The 19,438-nt window shown below is 33.6% G+C and overlaps 1 protein-coding gene across 1 annotated transcript in view; it reads right to left on the minus strand.

Moving 5' to 3' along the window:
* The window catches only part of PACRG (parkin coregulated), an 875,091-nt gene that overhangs the window by 631,679 nt on the left and 223,974 nt on the right, over window positions 1–19,438 (minus strand). The gene's annotated exons all lie outside the window — the stretch shown is intronic.

The following is a 19,438-nucleotide window of genomic DNA, read 5'->3' on the forward strand; positions in this document are numbered from 1 at the left end:
CCTATCTAGATATACATTTCAGCAAAGGATAATAAAGAGAATGAAGCAAATTAGATAATAGAAGTAAATTAGAAAGTTGTTTAAAATTGCATACTCTTTGTAAATCATGAAAGAAAAAATGTGGGTTTCATGTCCCTTTAAGTATTGAGAATACCTGCAGGATTAGTAAATCTAGCCCTGAGTAAATGTTTATTGAGAATTCCTAGTCACTAATTTGTACACTGCTTTTAGTTGAATTATAAAAGTAGATACAGAGGCATATGTCGGTTTAAACTTTAGGTAAATTATTGAGATAAATAGTAATAGCATGGTGGTACTACTATGTATTTGAATGCACAATGCATCCAAGGCAAGTTTGACAATCTTAGGGTTCTGGGAGAAGAGAGATGGCCACTCGTTCTTTTGATTTTACTTCAACCCCAATTTCATGATAACTGTATGTGATGAAAGTGTTTTGTAGCATTTGTTATGTGATTATATGGAATTGTAACATGTGTGCTTAGTGTTACAGAAAGGCATTTGGTTATGATCCAACCACTCTACCTTTTTCCTTTTGTAGCACTCAATGCACATAGTGACTCATACAAGAAGTTGATGATAGCATTTCATATTTCCCAATATTTTCTGGAAACTATTGAGGTTGGGGAGGCTAGGGGTTTAGTCAGGGAGATTTGGGATTGGAGTCACAACAAATAAGAGAGAGTCAATTAAATCAGGGGCAAAGATGTGCAAGGTGGATTGAGAGGTGGGGGGTTGTTGTTAGTCCTTGATAAACCCAGATATTTTTACAGTCCAGGGAGAGCTCTCAAACTCTGGCAGTCATGCAAAATGCTTAATGGTTGGGAGTTCTGGTTAGATATTTGTCCTCCTCTCTATCTGGTACTGGAACATTATTGCCTTCTCTGGGAGAGTTCAATTGGATGGAATATAATTCCGATGAAAGCGTAATTACAGAATTTTCCTACAAAAATCCACATTATCTTTAAAGGGACAGCAAACTCTTTCTTTCTTTTTATGTTTTTATGCTTGTGAGACATGACGCTGAATACATTAATTTTTGGACAAATGATCTGAACAACTATTTTTTCACATAATTTTGAGTTTTCATTTGCCAACAAATAATGAATGGCAGTGACTAATCAACAAATAAACAAATCAATGAAATTTGTTTGATTCATTCATTCATTCGGTAATATCGTTCAACTTGAAGAAGCTAATTAAAGAACACAGTAAGCTCCCAAATGAGAATACTTATATACTACAAAAATATTTGGGAAGGAGACAACTCTTCAAGCTGTTTTATATCTCTCAAAATCATTGTGAAGTATTTCAGTCTGACCCCATCAACAAGAGAAATACAGTCAAAAAAAGCGAAGCAGTTTTCTACCAGCCAGCCTCAAATCTACAATTTAGCCTATTGGATCATATTATTGGAATGTAAAGGACTTTCTCTAGTCAGGGAAATGTCCAAATATAAACTAGTATTTCGTGCTTATAAGAAAAAACATATTAGATGTTATCAGTAAGATCAATCAAACATTTAAGCTTTGTATTATTACAAAGTGTGCTTTTAGTAGTCATTGGTCTTCCCCTTACAAAGGGAGCTCTTCATAAGGACACCATTTTGACTACAATCAAAAGTACAGTTTAGCCCAAAGTTACTATGAATGAGTGGCAAAGCCAAACCCTTCTAGAAGTACTAAAATGCACTGTGATTGGTTGATTAAAGAGAGTCATTTATTTACAATGTAACATAATACTATTAAATGGATAATAATGCTGTATTTCAAATACTTTTCAAATAAAGGGGTCAATCACAATCCTTTAGAACAACGTATCTAATGATTTTCAACAGAAAAACAACATTAAAGCGATAGTAAATCTGAGCGTTTAAAAAAAACTAGGATTTACCATCACTAAAAAATAAACTATAGTTTGTATCTCTATCTATCTATCTATCTATCTATCTATCTATCTATCTATCTATATATTATTATATATTATAATATACAAGTTATAAATATATTTTTTAATGTATTTTTTTATTTTACAAATGCAAGAATTGCAAAAAATACTTCTAACTGTATATGACTGTTCCTTTGAGTCAGGGAAGCACAACTCCAATAATTTTACATATATCTACATCAAAACACCCGTCTGACTCCTCTATATTGTAACTGGCTCCTGAGTCTGATATACATTTTCAGCCCCTGCAATAAATGATTTGGAGAAAAAGAAGAAATAGTGGTTTGATCTTCTTTGTTTATGGCTTTAATCTACTGGAATAGAACCTACCCAAAATATATATAAAATGGGGTAGACCTTCCTTTCCTCCTGTGGGTTTCTGATAAGGACAAACTCAGGATAAGGTTAGAGAAAATATATGTATGACAAATACTACTATGTTTAATAGCCCCAGAGACTAAAAAGAAATACTGCATTCTTTCAAGAGATTCAGTTTAAATAATATTTTATAGCATTCTGCTAAAAACAGGTTTATTTTAAATGTATTTCAGGAGTCAACATGCCCTTCCTTTATGTTTTTCTTTCTTATATTGCCGTAGTTTCTTTTAGCATCTTAAAGTCCTTTAGTGTCAACTGAGGTCAGGTCTTATTGAAGTTGTTTTATTTTTCCCTTGTTTCCAGACACATCTTTTTTTTCCTTTATGACTCTGCAAGGCTTTGTTCAGTTTATATTTTTAGTACAGCATCTGTGTGTCTCTTATTTTTACCATGTAGTATAAGTATTACTCTAGTGCACTTTCCAATTTGTTTCCTTCTGGCTATTAATATCTCCGATTTGTTACAATACCAACCACTGTATCTCATTGTTATTATGATTTGTAAATAATATCTCTGTTTTTTTTTTTAACCAAACTATTACAGGTTACCTGCTGCATTTGCATATCTAATTCATTTTGCACTTAGTATTATATTTTTATACATGAACATTATTTTGTTACTTGACAGCATGCCATACTTTAGTTCACTCAACACTAGGGTACAATCTGTTGTGCCACTTTCAACAAAAAATTCCATTAAAGGCTACAAGAGATTTTGTGTAGATAAATGGATAACCTTTTCTAACTCAAATAAAATCTACACTATTACCAGATAAAGTTTTTAAAAAAGTACAGACTTATCCAACATATTTTTTTTCCCTAAGAAAGGATAAAACTTATGAAATAATAAAACCGAGAGCCTATATTCTTAAGATCATATCTCTTATTTAGCTACCTATAAAGTTAAAGAAATGTGGACATTAAAATTAAACTTTCATGATTCACAAAGGGGGTACAAATAAAATAATAATATCTCTGAATTTACTTCTGTCTCTTAGGGGCTGATTCTAAAAAAAAATTGCAGGCCTAGATGTGGTTTTCCATGCAACATCTTGCCCCTCGCAGGAACAGCCCACTTTTTTTTATAGCATTCCATGTGAGCTGTCCCTGCGAGTGGCGAGATGTCTCCCATAGAAATAATGAGAGCTCTCTGCTAGGTAAAAGTTCACAATGGAGGACGAATTAGTCAGGGAGAAACCAGCGTGTTTTTAAATTTGATCATATGGGGGCATATTTATCAAGCTCCATCAGGCTCGCCGGAAACACAAGTTATGAAGCAGTGTTCTAAAGACCTCTGCTCCATAGCCTGTCCGCCTGGTCTGAGGCGGCGGACAGACATCGCCAGAAATCAACCCGATCGAATACGATTGGGTTGATTGACAGCCCCTGACACCCAATTGGCCACAAATCTGCTAGGGACGGCATTGCACCAGCAGTTCACAAGAACTGCTGGCGCAATGATAAATGCCGACAGCGTATGCTGTCGGCATTTATCGATGTGCAGCGGACATGATCCGCATTATTGGATCATGTTCGCTCGCACAATGATAATTCGGCCCCTAAGCCTAATACAAAACAAATTAAGCTGTTTATAGTGCACTTTGCTGTTATTTTCATATTCATAGGTTTTCCTTTCAGAGTAATTAGTGTTTTGAGTATTTTGATAAAAGTTTACCACCTTTTAACTGTCAAGAAAAAACAGTGAGATCTGTAGGGCGAAAATGTTTTTAGAATTACGCTGGGATTTGAGAGACAATTGCATATACACTCATGGAACGCACTTTTTCAGCCTATTTTATGAAAAAAAACATCAATTACGCTTTGTATTTGTTCAACTTTACAATTACATATTTCTTGCTTTTTCTTGCACATCTAGTGTACTTAAATTACGATTTATGCTGTGCATACTTAATATGATTTATTCCTGTGTAATAATATAACAAATGTATGTTTTTGATAAAATATGACTTTTAAAGTACAATTTTGTTACCATTTTTGATGCACCTTGCATTTTTTTGTGTGAACGGTTAAATTCATTGTTATGTATGATTTTCAAATTACAGTTTTTATTGTGCAATTTTGTAATGTATGCATTGCCTTCCTATATGAAAATGCAGTAAACGCCCCTAAGCGAGACACCCTGTTATCAGGGTAAAAAGTAGCCTTATAGAATTCCACCAGGGAAAAAGAAGGACTGTTGAGCATCCTTATAGAATCTCACCAGCACAGAGAATTTTTTAGAATCTGGCACTATGTCTCTTTTGCTGAAACCTGGTCCCTTTCCTAAGGAGATACTTAAAGGGACATGAAACCCCAAAATGTTCTTTCTTAATTCAGATAGAATATGGAATTTTTAACAACTTTCTAATTTACTTCTATTATCTAATTTGTTTCATTCTCTTGGTATCATTTTTTTAAGGAGCAGCAATGCACTACTGTTTTTTAACTGAACACATGGGTGTGCCAATGACAGTCGTTATATATATGCAGCCACCAATCAGCAGCTAGAACCTAGGTTCTTTGCTACTCTTTAGCTTACCTAGATAAACCTATCAGCAAAGGCTATCTATAGAAGGAAGCAAATTAAATAATAGAAGTAAATTGAAAAGTTGTTTAAAATTGTATTCTCTATCCAAATCATGAAATAAACATTTTGGGTTTCATGTCCCTTTAAGTAGACTAATGAGAATTCATGTGACTTAAGCACTATGTGACAGCAGTGTTTGCAGCACTGTTATTCAAGCAACCTGAAGAGGGAGCTTTAGCTGCAGAAGATGGTTGGGAGCTCTGAAAAGATATAGCACGGAAGAGAAAAGGTACAAATTATGAAACTAGAATTTTAGACACATGATAATGCACAAATAAATCATATTATAGTTAAATATCAGCCATTGGCAAATACAAATACACTATGTTCTAGATTCTATTGCTCAGGTACTATTTAATTACCTATAAAATGCTCAATTATGTATAGGGAAAATACAACAACCCGTCACGGTACTTTCAATATTATTCTTGCACTTTAGAGTTGGAAATGGATCCTGCAGGATTCTCAACGCTGCATACAAATTCTTCACAGTGATTACTTGATCAATGTAATATCACTGTTATATCTACCTTTAATTGGCAGTAGCAAAATAAATAAAGTGAGCAATACTAAACAAGTTCCTAGACTGCAAAACAATGCAAAAGGACAGTTTTAAATGCATGCATGGGAGGAACTACAGGGGGTGCAGAGGTAACAATTGCGACTGGGCCTCTGAGGGTGGGGGCCAAGCTTAAAAAATAAAATAAAAAACAATTTTCAATAAAAAATGTTGACCTGCAACTGCCTGCACTGATATCATGTGAGTGTGACATGATGCTTCACTAGTGTCTCTGACTACAGGGGTTAGTGTTTCTGTTTTACCCATTGGTGTTTATATGTGACTGTGTGTGTATTTATGCATGTATGTGTGTGTGTGTGTGTATGTTTGTGGAACCAGCAAATTACAGACCTTGTTACTACAGCATGGGGGGCAGGGGTAATCAGTGTCACTATACAGTACCACTATATACAGTATGGGGGGGGTGGACCATGTCACATACTACTGTGGTCACTTTATAAAGTACTGGGGCGGGTAGGGTCAGGCCAGCCATCTCACCGGCAGATTACAGACTGTGTCACTAACTCACTATATACAGTACTGGTGGGTTAAACAGTGTCACTATATACAGTAATAGGGGGTCAGACCATCTTCTTCTTAGATTCTTGCACCTGGGCCCTGTGGTTTCTAGTTACGCCTCTGAATGCATGCATATTATTGGTGCAGATTATTTAAAAAGCAGTGCTTAACAGGGAATGAACATAAAAAGTAAAGTTCCATGGTTCAGAAAGAGCAGGCAATTTCCTATTATTAAATGTACTTAGTTCTCTTGGTGACCTTTGTTGAAAAGCACACCTAGGAGTGGCAATGACTAGAAAATATCACCTGAACATCTCTAGGTAAAAAAGGAAGATACTTTGCCTCAAATTTCCTAAGTATTCGCACCCCACTGTAAAGAGACTTTAAGCAGCCAGTCAGGATGCTTGTCCCAGGACTTGCAAGGTAGTGTGCATCTGGTATGTGCAGGCACAGTAATGTTATTTTCCTATTCAGTTTAAGTAAGTTCTATGAACACAGCAAAGGCAAATCATTACCTCAGCACTGCTGATGCTGATTGGTTATTGTAATTTTTTCCAACTTGCAGCTGGACAGAGGTTGAAGTACAACTGTTTACACCGCACTTATTCTGGTGATCTTAAGAAATTTTGAGGTAAAATATCTTCCTTTTTTACATAGAGATATTCAGTTGATATTTTCTTGCCAGCTTTTTACAGTTATGCTGCATTACTTTCGATGCTTATGTCATTACAGATGTTCCGAATACACATTCGGCTCTATTTGACACTTTTCCCCATTTATCAAACATTTAACAGGTACGCTCGTGGCTATTCCAATGCAGCGTACCTGGTTTTCAATACGCCAACCTTGAGGCCGCGGATGCGAAAACGCCACCCTTGAGGCAGCGGATGCCATAGAAATCAATGGGAGTCTGAAAGCACTGAAAGCTTATGTTTGATGCTGCAAGACAATTAAGTATAAACCATTGATTTCTATGGTAGAAAACAAGTTACGTTTACACCTAACACCCTAATATAAACCCCGAGTCTAAACACCCCTAACCTGCCGCCCCCGACATCACTGCAACCTAAAAAAATGTATTAACCCCTATTCTGCCACTCCCCGCCACTGCAGCCACTAAATAAACACCTATTTGCAGCGTACCTGGCTTTCATACCGCCACCCTTGAGGCTGCAGATGCCATAGAAGTCGATGGGAGCATGTAAGCAACTAAATAATTTTAAAATAATTTTAAATAATTTTAGTAGGGTTAGGTTTTTTAATATGTAATTTAGTTTATTTAATTTGTAGTTTAATTTAATTGTAGTATAATTGTTAGGGTAGGTTAATTAATAGTTTAAAATTAGTTTATTATAGTTCTACAGGTAATTTTAATTTATATTAAGATAGGGATGTTGTAATTTTAATTTAAAGTTAAGGGGTTGTTAGGTTTAGGGGTTAATAGCTTCATTTAGATTTTTGCGATGTGGGGGGCTGACGGTTTAGGGGTTAATAGGTTTAGTTAGTGGTGGTGATGTGGGAGGCCAGAGGTCTAGGGGTTAATAAGTTTATCTAGTGGCGGTTGTGTCGATGAGCGAGCGGTGGAATAGGGGTTAATACATTTTATTTAGGTTGCAGCGATGTCGGGGGCGGCAGATTAGGGGTCATTAGGTTTATTATAGTGTTTGCAATGTGGGATGGTGGCGGTTTAAGGGTTAATAGGTAGTTTATGGGTCTTAGTGTACTTTGTAGCAGTTTAGTTTGTATAGATAAAGTTGGGAAAAACCCGAATAACAACGTCATCAATGACTATTAGTTAACAACAGTCCGATGCTCATCGCCCCATACTCGGTGCATTGGTTTTTGACAGCTTTGTTTATAAATAAGGAGAGTGTATTCAGATCCACGGCCGCGATGTTTGGCGATGTCAGGCGAGCACATTGAAACCCGCAAATGCAATATAGTTGACGCTTTGATAAATATCCCCCATTGACTCAACTGCTATAATGATTATATCTAGTAGAAATACATGGGTAGCTGTGAGGCTTAGTGCAGCTTTTAGGCAGTCAAGTAAAAAAACAAAGAAAAAGAAGAAACTTCCTATCCCTCATGCCATAGGATTTTTTTTTTATGGTTACTGAGCTTTGTACCCAAAACCACAACTCCAATGGTTTCTAAATCTCTAGTCTCCAATGAGCCTTGTCAGTATGTCTTAAAACAAGGCAGCTTCTTTGACATAGCTCTTTAGAGCCTGCATGGAAAAGAACGTTATGCTGCCTTGAGGAATGAAGTAAATAGAATAAATAGCAGAGGTTGCTATGTGAACAATCTTATGCAGGTTTGGACCATTTTAAAGATAGTTTTAATAATGTGGAAACAATTCGGAAGCAGATATTAAAAGAAATGGTGGGGTAGGTACAAGATATAACACAACATTATTTATTTTCCATAGGGATATAATTCTTAAAAGCTGCAATATTTTTTATTTTCACATCTCTATAGTTTTATTGAAATATGTTTGGTGTAGCTACTTGTTGTAATTCTGCAAAACATACAATATTGAGATAAATTGATTTAGTTATGAAATTCAGTTAGCATAAAACTTTGTGTAATATTTCATATATATTTAAGAGCTAAAATGGAATGTTAAAAATATGCATATGTTTTATAAATATTTACCTGATATACCTAAGTATGTCTGATAAATACATTTTCTTTATTTCACAACAAAATATACATATTTTATGGGCTATGGTTTAAAAGAATCAGAAAATAATCAGAAATAAAATGACCCAGACGTGTATTAAAGTAGAAATACAAATCAATTGTTTTTTTTCTAACATTAAATGACCATAAAAATAAAAAAAAAACATGCTCTAGTTCGGGACTGCTGGTCCCAAGCAGAAAACACAACAGATCCAATCAGCAGAGCTAGTCATACGACTCTGATGTGGAACTAGTGGTGATGATTGGATCAGCTGAGTTTCCCATTCTGGACCAGAAATGCTCTGCAGGTCCTGAGCAGTACTTCTAATGTGTGTTTAACCCCTTTGCAGGGATTAAACACACACACAAGTGACCAGTTATTGCTACCGTGAGCTCCAAAAATTAACCAGAGATCAGATCTCTGGTTAATTTTCTAAAAGTGCCCCAAGCGTCCTCAAAAGAGGGAGTTATAGTTTTTTGGGGTTTTAAAGTTGGTGGGAGTGGGGTGTTAAAAATGCTGCCCATCGCTGCACTACTTACCCCCTTCGCTGTGCGAGGAGGTAAGTAGAGGCATCAGAACGAGGCCCCCATAGGAGCCTATGGAAGCGTGCTCTCGTGAGTGTGATGCTTCCTAGCAATGCAAACGCGATCTCGTGTTCGCATTGGGATTTACTTGTAATACCAATGCAAATTACTGTGCGCCGGTATTACAAAGTGGAGCGCTAATATCACTTGTATGCAAGCAATATTTAGCGCTCCACTTGTAATCTAGCCCTAAGTAGTGCATGGTCAATAGTCTTAAAATGACATGCTCTAATGAGCCCTTTAATGCTGACTTTTTAAATTATATATGTAAAGAGAAATGCAACAGATTGCAGCTGTAATATGTATTTAACATTTGTATATAAATATAAGGAAATTAATTTGCATGATTAGTAGATATTTACCAAAACAGCCAGAGGCAGGAGATGGAATGCCCATAACAAAAGAGAACCAACCACAGAGAACTTCTGTCACATTTTAATGCCGTTTCAAAATCTGATGTAATAACAGCATAACATGAAAATGAAAGCAATGCAGCAAGTTTATTATTTATAAATAATATTTTTTTTAAAGAAAATGTAAAATAAAAAATAAAATTATAAATAAATACAATGTATTAAAAAATAGGTAATAACTATATATCTGACCTCAAATATAAGAATATTTCAGTTACCATGAAATAGGAGTTATGAGCTTTCTCTCTGTTTAATTTTAAAGAAACAGTGGTTCCAATATCTGACACTGTTGCATGGATAGGCTTTAAAATGAAAATACTATAACTGAGAACCTATTGTTTAATTTTATAATTTCCAATGTTTTTGTGTTAATTACACTGGGGGATGACATTTCCCAGATACATATATATTTAAAATAATCTTCATTTTAGATGTCACATAAAAATGTTATGTGTTTTCCTATAATAATGTACCTAGAAATAGCTTCTTTGTTTCTGTGTTTCAAATGTGAAGATGTGGAATGAATCACCACTATAAATGAAAACATCAAAACATGCATTGATTTTTTTTTTTTTTTTATGGTCACAATGTCAATTTGATTTGGTTTGCCACCCACTAGAGGGTTTTATTGCTTTGTAGTCCCCAAGTGATATAAGGGGAGGGAGGAGAGAGGAATCTAAGTGATGGGATGGAGAATCAAACATTCATTAAATTACTAATTGGACCAGGACAGTAGATTTCACCTTCAGGGCAGCTTGAGAAAATATATCAGAGCTCTGTTTGTGATGATCATTGATGAGCGAAACTTTCTGACAAGCAGCGACCAATACTTTTAAGACTGATGTTTCATTTTACAGTTAAAAGATTAAAGAATAAATAAGCTCTTACATTTTAGATAGCAACCTTTGTGTCCAGGAAAAAAATAATAATAAATGAATCTGCCTGAAACAAACTGATAAGAAACTATTTTTAGCCTACGTCCACCACTGTATATACACGTAATGAAAGAGAAAACCAGTCAACAGCAGTTTATTTTTTTCCATTTCTCGCTCGCTCCCCCTTTGCTGTTTTTTCTTGGTTGTCAATCCAGCAAGTTTTGAAGCATACAACATCTCCACTTTCCCCTGGGGTCCACAGTAATGTGAATTGTCTTTATCCAAATGCCTAACAAATCACTGTCATATAACGGCAGTCGACCTTTCTTTTCAATCTATGCACTTTTCAAGAGTTATAAATCAGTTGACTTTCAAGCTCGATGAGATGGCATATGCCCTGGTTTGAAGAACAGATGGAGGCTTTGGGGGAAAATTGTTTCTGCAGGCAAGCTACATGCAGCACTTCTCCATAAAAGTGAACCATTCGCACTAATTTCTCACATAAATTATATAGGCTGGATGCGTCAAGCACATTCAGCAGAAAATCTTTCATCTAGCTTTCAGAGGTCATTTAGCAAATTTAAATTAAAGTTATTTCTGATACATGACTGCATTTTCATTCTGTATGTTTCCAAGAGTTTGTAATTTACATCAAATAAAAAGAAGTCTTTAATTGTGTCTGGATCCAAAAATGAAGAGCAATAAATTACATGCTGCAAAATTCAAGATTTCTAAAAATGTGTGATAAGCGTTAGCTATTAATTGATGACAGGGAAATTTGCAATTCTATTGTGCCAGTTTTATATTATAGGAGCTGCGTAAACCTCTCCCTGTCTTTCTTTCCTATTTAAAAAGCACAAAATGTGTCTGTTTATAAGAAACCAGAGAATATTAAACAGGATTCAGAAAAATGTGCAGCTATTAATTAATACAACTGTCAACTATTTAATCCTAGCGTGACCCTTGTACCAAACTAGCACAACATTTTTCTGTGACTCACATGATAACAATAACCATTAACCTTTTCACCAACAACGTTATTTGTTAGCTGAAATGCAAATTATATTAATAAATGCCCTTACTTTTCTCCTTAAATGAAAACTGATAGATGACCTTGAAAGACAATGAACATGTAAAAAAATGGTACTTTTGATACTTTTGCTTAACAAATGTTCTGTTAATGTAGGAATTCACATTCATTTTTTTAAGTATTCACAACTTCTAGTATAGAGGGAGTTTAGCTGAAGCTTCTGAAGCATTCATTGCTGGCACATATTCTCTGATAGGAGTGATAAACCTGTATCACATAGTGCATGCCACCTTAAACAATCGTTCTAAGGATTTGTTCCAATGATCACCTCATTTGGTGTAGGCCACTGGTTTTCAAACCTATCCTCAGGCCTCCCCAACGGTCCAGGTTTTCTGGATTACCTTGGATGAGAGTAGTTAAAAACCATGTTCACTAATCAGCTGATTATTTCACCTGTGCTCTAGTTCAGATATACTCAAAACGTGGCCTGTTAGGGAGGCCTGAGGACAGGTTTGAAAACCAGTGGTGTAGGCTATAAGGCTTAGAGTCACAATAAGATTACCCAGAGTTTTACATCTGCTCCACCACTGTCCCATGGTACACTAATCTTTCACAAACTGCTCATCAACATACAAAGTCCTACCCTCTCTCACTGTAAGGGGTGAACATATATGCCTATATGTTTACAGTTATAAATATCTTACAGTGTATTTACTCATTTAAAATGACTACTGTTGGTGTGTCACTACCAGCCATACCATATAAACAAAGGGAGTAATTGTAGACACAGTCAAGGAAGTCCACTATCCCCTCATGGAAGATACCATTGAGATATTTTTGGTGTTTGAGACTCACAATAATTAAAGAGATAGCAAAGTAACGTTTCATATACATATTATGTTTCAAAAAGTAAGCATTTATAAAATAAGATGTTTTGTTTTAGTATTATTTGCGAAAATTACTAAATAAATCATTATTTTTCTAATGGCATCCAAATCCCTTAAATATTTATTGATTATTAATCATTATTATCTGGTTTTAACAAAGGAAACCATATTTTGTCAGGTAAATAAGTTGGCTTTCATTTATTGTGGGTCAAGAAGTATAAGCAGATTGGCCTTTACTTTTACTGCCTGAGGTGACTGATTTACTATTTCATTGCATACAATGGACAAAGCAAAATGCATTCTAGATTATATTAGAATATAAGGAATATGTATATAAACCTGTTTGCTGGGAATAAATTGATCAATTTCAATTTGTTATACATCACATTAAAGATTGTAAACAAAATACACATTAAAAACAAAACAAAGTACACTGGCCACAAAAAAGGAAAGCATAAATTTGGACTCATTGGGGTCTATTTAAAGTATGCTTTGATTTTTACCTGAATTATCCAAATTTCATTAAAATAATCCTCAGATACAACCTAAGATGGCGTGAGACAGTTATGAAAAACAGTCAACTTGCTATTAGATGTGTTTATATCAGCTATTTAAAAATAAAATATAACTTTCTTGAGATGATCTTGTTAAATCAAGCTGACTTCAGAGCTAACTTCAGGGATTTCAAGTCTGATATCCTTCACCTGCCAACTTTCTAATGTTAGGATTTAAAAACCTAACTTAAGTTAACTTCAAGAGTAAAATTATTAAATGGGAACAGCTATTGATTATGAATTAAAGAAAATTGTTTTAACATTTTACAATGATTTAAATACATTTGTCTAAGTAGTTTTAAAACTATGTATATACATTTTAAACACACCTTTACTGTGACATTTTAAGTTATTTTTAAGTCAATTATAAAGTGGGTTAAAATATTTTTTGACTGACTTTGTATTGTTTAAATACATTTTTACTGTCTGCACTAATACAAAACTGGTAAAAAGAGATTCTGTCAATTAGATTTAGTTTTGGCATAGTTAGTCTATAATTTGGTCACATTCATATGTTTATTTAGTTGTTTTCACTTTTGAGAATATATAAAGTTTTAAATGACTTTAATGCAAAGGAGTTTTACAGACTTTGGATGACTTTTTCCAGTAAACTCTTGTAACTCTTTTTAAAAAAAGTCAGGTTTTAGCGAACAGACCACTTTACCATTCAATATATACACTGATGTAATATTCCATATATATATATATATATATATATATATATATATATATATATATATATATATATATATACTGTATATAATATGATACTTGTACATCTTATTTAATACTATAGGCATTTAGATTAATATTAAAGTTCTATTATACTCTATTTTCAAATCCATCAACTATTAATTTATATGGGAGGACTACCTTTATACTATTCACTGTTTATTTTACCATATCGTATATCTATGTATCGCCATTTACCATTCAAATACTGTATGACCATACTGTGTTCATGATGATTTTAATGTCATTCTGATATACTGTTTCGTATATGTATACTTGAAAAGTTTAATAAAAAAAAATATATATATCTTATATTAGACTCAACTACTGATCTTTATGGCTAACTGTCTAAAAATGACCAATTAATAACACTTAATTTTAAACCATAAAACATACATATTAAATAAAATAAAACAAGTATTTTTTAAGTATTCCTAGAAATGTCAAATTTACTCACCATAATACACTTATGTAGATATTTGCAACCAAAACCAGACAGATATTTATTGTCCTTAAAATGTCTTCCATTCTATGCAATGGACACAACTAACAGTAACCTCATATTGCAGAAATTTTATCAGCACACATGTTTATCTATTTTAATATAATTATCATACTAGGGGTAAGATATGCTCACATGCAATTATAAAAAATAAATAAAACCTAGTTTGTTGTGTGTAAGAAAATAGCAACATATTTATCCCTTTAACATTGCTGGAGGGGTTTGTTTGATCCAACAGCTCTGCGTAAAGCATTTTTTATTGCTCAGTACTAAGAACTATGCCTTATGTTGGATGTTTAATGAACTCCTCAAGCCTTGCTTGAGAGGTTTGCTACAGAATTTAGCACCTTAGGCATGTGTAACAAAATCTATCCTTATTGAAAACATCACTATCTGCAACAGTCTTGAGATGCTAAACTTCAATAGTATGTAGTTAGGCTGCTGAATACATTTGTGTCAGATAGTTCTTAAATGCACTATTTTAGTGTAAGGTTTTCTGTATTAATATAAATATGGTCTATAACTATTGCATAATCTTACAGTTATTCTTTACAATAAATGTATGAGTATTTAAATGTTATTCAGAAGTAAAAGCAGATGCCAGATTAGAGGGTATTAATTTCTAAACATCTATAATATGAAGTCATTCAACAATTGATGGCTGCCATTAATGGAAAAATGCAATGGAACAAAATGACTGAACACTAATCGGATTGTGCTCACAGGTTTAATGAACCACTCAGCTGGGAAAATTGTGGAAATTAAATATATTACATGTAATATGTGTGTGCATGGCGCAAACAGACGCACAAATAGGTATGCTATAAAAATACTAACGTTAAAGCCATCTGCTCATTTTGACCTTGGGTGTTTTTACCTTATCTGCAGCGTTCAGGCATTGAAACATAGATTGCAGATAGCCAGGGGACCGTGTCATGTGGTATAAATGCAACACTAAAGCTTATTGGGATTTGATGAAGTGTTAGAGTAAATTTATTTACCAAATGAATATGCTGGAAATAGGATTAAGGCAAAAAACACTTACATGTAATTAAACTTTTAGGTTTAAATCACAACTATAACACAAAAAAATGGTGACAGAAATCCAACTAAATAATTGTTCAGAGAAATGATCCTATAGGCTGTGTTTTATATAAGATTTTTTACTGTGCAGTTGCCCTCTTGCCATTATCTGATATCCCAAATAATGGTAATCAATAACATGAACTATATAGTTATTATTTTCTTCAGGAAAAATGCTTGTTTTTTCCTGACTATTCCTCTATTCTTAACTATACTAGAATATACCAAGTAAGGAAGAAAAAGACAACGGTTTTAACAAAGTTAAGTACTTAAGGGGAAATTTAAACCCAGATATTTATAATAAAACTGCCCAATATTTTATATGCCACCAAAACAATATATTAAATCAAAATGAACCCTAAGAAGTATAAATGATGCATCCACGGGTGGGCAAGTTATAATAACATTTTTTAAAAATACCTCAAAGGTGTCTGGGAAATTGTAAAAAAAATATAATACATCTTCGTTCCTTGCTTTAAATTAAGTACTAAAATCATAAATTAAAAAAAAAGAAAACCAAAAAAACAAACAAACGCCCTGCTTGATTCCACAAATATCATCAGGAAAAAAAAGTATGATTTTAAAAACAGTTTTTTGACAAAATTCCATAGTAAAGGTGGTGTATTTTTTAATGAAAACTGACATTTGTAATCACTGTTATCAGGAGAAAAAAATTGATATAATCCATGCAATTCCGCTCTTCAAAGAAGTTCTGTGTTCAAAAAAGTGTTGGCGAGGTTATGACCTCAATTTTTTTGGAAGCTCAAGATATTTTATCAATTGACTATTTACCGCTTGAGAAGACAACATCAGGCTGTTATTGATTTAGAAGCTGCAGACTGCAATTAAAGAAGAGAGCCACTGAAAGTTGAGTAACCGACTGTTGTTCCTTAAGGACAATGCGCCAGTACAAATACACGTCCCATATTGCAATGGCTGACAATCATCAACTGGGATTCAGACTTTTTGATTATCCACCAACACTGGCTCCTAGCAATTTCAAACTTTTTTTTTCATCTTTAAAAGGTGCTCATGTCTAGAACAAATATTATAAGTCATAGGAGTGTGAAGTATGCTGTAAATAATAGTCATTACAGCATTTTAAACAAATAAAAATAGCATGTAATAATAAAACCAAATGGGTCGAACAATTATTATTGTTTATTTATATTTCTAATCAATAATATGCTCTTTTATTTAGTCATTCAATTTTTTAATTTAAAAACAGCATAAACTGTAACTTACAAATGGGTACTAGGATTCAAGACAATATTGTCCAAACAAATGTCAAGGGCAACAATACTCTTTGCCTGGCCCTCTACTTCTCTAAAGTAAATAGTGTATTAGCTATATCAAACATGTTTTTTCAGGACTTTGATCTTACAATTGAATTAGATGATAAATTAGGAGATATCACACATGTATATGCCTGTATATATATATATATATATATATATATATACATATATACAAATAAAGTAGTCTATCTTCCACTTTATACATGAAAAAAAGAAATCCAGTGCAGTGCATGATCAATGTAATATTAAAAATACACATATATTTGGTCTCATTTAACGTTTCATTAGATTTCAGCCTAATTAATCTATGTTTTAGCTGTGAATGCTCTAAAAACAAAACATATTTTGCTGAAGATGTGGCTTTACATCCCTCAGGAGATTATGGGCTAGATTACAAGTGGATCTGTAGTTTGCGCTCCCATTTGAGCTTAAAATCAGGTAGAGGTACGCTTTTTGCGCGCGTCAGGTAGATAGTGTATTACAGGTTGAAAGTAAAAAGCTTTAGCATGAGCGCTAAGTCAACGGTCGCAAAAAGCCTAAGTTCAAATATTGCGACCATGTTAACGGTAGAAAAAAGTTTGAAAAAAAAATCTAACACCCTCACTCGTGCACAAACCCAATCGTGTTTTCTCAAGTGCACTAACCCAATATGAAATATTAATATTTCCCATTCCAATGTTCTTCACATAAAACAATATGATCTATTTATTCTAAAATATATACAGGTGGCCCTCGTTTTACAACGGTTCAATTTACACCGTTTCAGAATAACAACCTTTTTTACCAGTCATGTGACTGCTATTGAAAAGCATTGAGAAGCAGTGCATTTATTAAAATAGCCAGTAGATGGAGCTGTCCGCTTGTGTTGCAGCAAAGCCAAGCAAGCTGAAATTAATCTGTTTTAACCAGACCTGAGCTATCAAGCAGATTTTAAAGGAACAAGATCTTCCTGTCTATAACTCAGTCCAGATTGGAATGCATAGTAAGAACTATTTGCAGAAAAATGCAAGTGAAGTCTGTGTTGTGTGATTATTTTATTAGGTTTATAATGCTGTTTAGCAAATGTTTTTATTCATTTAACTTAGTTTAATTATATATTCTGTGTTGTGTGATTATTTTATTAGGTTTATAATGCTGTCTAGCATTTAAAGGCTTCATTTCAAAGCTTTAAAAATAATGTATTAGGTGTTACTTGAGAGGGGCCTGGAACCTATCTCCCTCACTTCCCATTGACTTACATTATAAACTGGGTTTCAATTTACAACGGTTTCCTTCTGGAACCTAACCCCGGCATAAACTGAGGGCTACCTGTATATGATTATAGATAGATAGATAGATAGTTAGATAGATAGATAGATAGATAGATAGGAATATCTACTTAAAAATACAACATATTCCCCTATGTGAAGTACATTGGAATATGAAAAATATAAACTACAAACACAGTCAAACACTTTATTAAATATAAATATTACATAAATATGCTTTTATATGTTTTCAGCTACTTGACTGCAAAGGGCTCCAATGCACGTATATGTATGTCTATATATGTATTTATGTGCTTATATGTGTATGTTTAGAAATGTATATGTATGTATCTCTGTTAAAGCACTTTGCAGTCGTTTTTCTTCTTCATATCTTTAAACCCTTATAGCTTTTTATGCAATGTTTTAAAAAACATAATTTATGCTTACCTGATAAATTTATTTCTCTTGTAGTGTATCCAGTCCACGGATCATCCATTACTTGTGGGATATTCTCCTTCCCAACAGGAAGTTGCAAGAGGATCACCCACAGCAGAGCTGCTATATAGCTCCTCCCCTCACTGCCATATCCAGTCATTCTCTTGCAACTCTCAAGACAATGTTATCATGAGTGTAACTATACTTTTAAATATAATTTTAATTTGTTTTGTGCAACTTTTTTGACTTGCATAACAGTTAACCCGAGATCTGAAGTCGCGCTCTCTCGACGCGCGTTAAATTAAATTGTGCTCAAGTGAACGTATTTACTTTCATCCTGTAATACATGTCGCAATAAACCCCTTTTCGCTTGCGAGCAACAGTTAGTGCACCACTCATAATCTAGCCCTATATAATTAGCTGAACTTATTAGACAAATTTGCAGCACACAGAATCTAAAATAATAGATAGCATATGCACTTGATACTGTCAGTTAATGGCAATGCCACCCCAAGTAGCATCCTATTTTGCCTCAGCTTATGTATGCTATACAAAGCTGATTTTTTTAATAGACATCCAGTAATATACTAAAATGTGACTACCCTATAGCAAAGTATCTATGGATATTTATTTTTGTTATATTTCTGCACAAAAATGAAACCTTCCTGGGCTATTAATAAAATGAATGCTATTGCTCAATTCCCTGCATGTGCTGAATTTTCCATATTGTACACACAAGTCTTATCCTATTGCATACAATTGCTGAGCACAGTATAATTTATTTGTGTAGTTTGCAGGAAAGGATATCAGAAGCATTATTTTTTAAAGAAGACTAAAGCACAATTTAATAGCAATCTGTGTAATATTAGCTATCTCCCATTTGCATGCTACAGTTTGATCACACAAAAAGACAAATGTGTATATATGACCTTGTTCCTTGTATACTCAGCAGATATGATGTAGAAAAATAGCTTGTGCTTTAAAAAAAAAAATATCTCTGGCATGCACTGACAAATTTGAATTGCCATTTAATAATTGTATTTAAATCAATCTGATCATTATGTATACTGCTCAAGTAATATTTTATCTCATATTTTGCTATAAA

This window comes from Bombina bombina, chromosome 4, assembly GCF_027579735.1.
Source record: "Bombina bombina isolate aBomBom1 chromosome 4, aBomBom1.pri, whole genome shotgun sequence".
Lineage (NCBI taxonomy): Eukaryota > Metazoa > Chordata > Amphibia > Anura > Bombinatoridae > Bombina > Bombina bombina.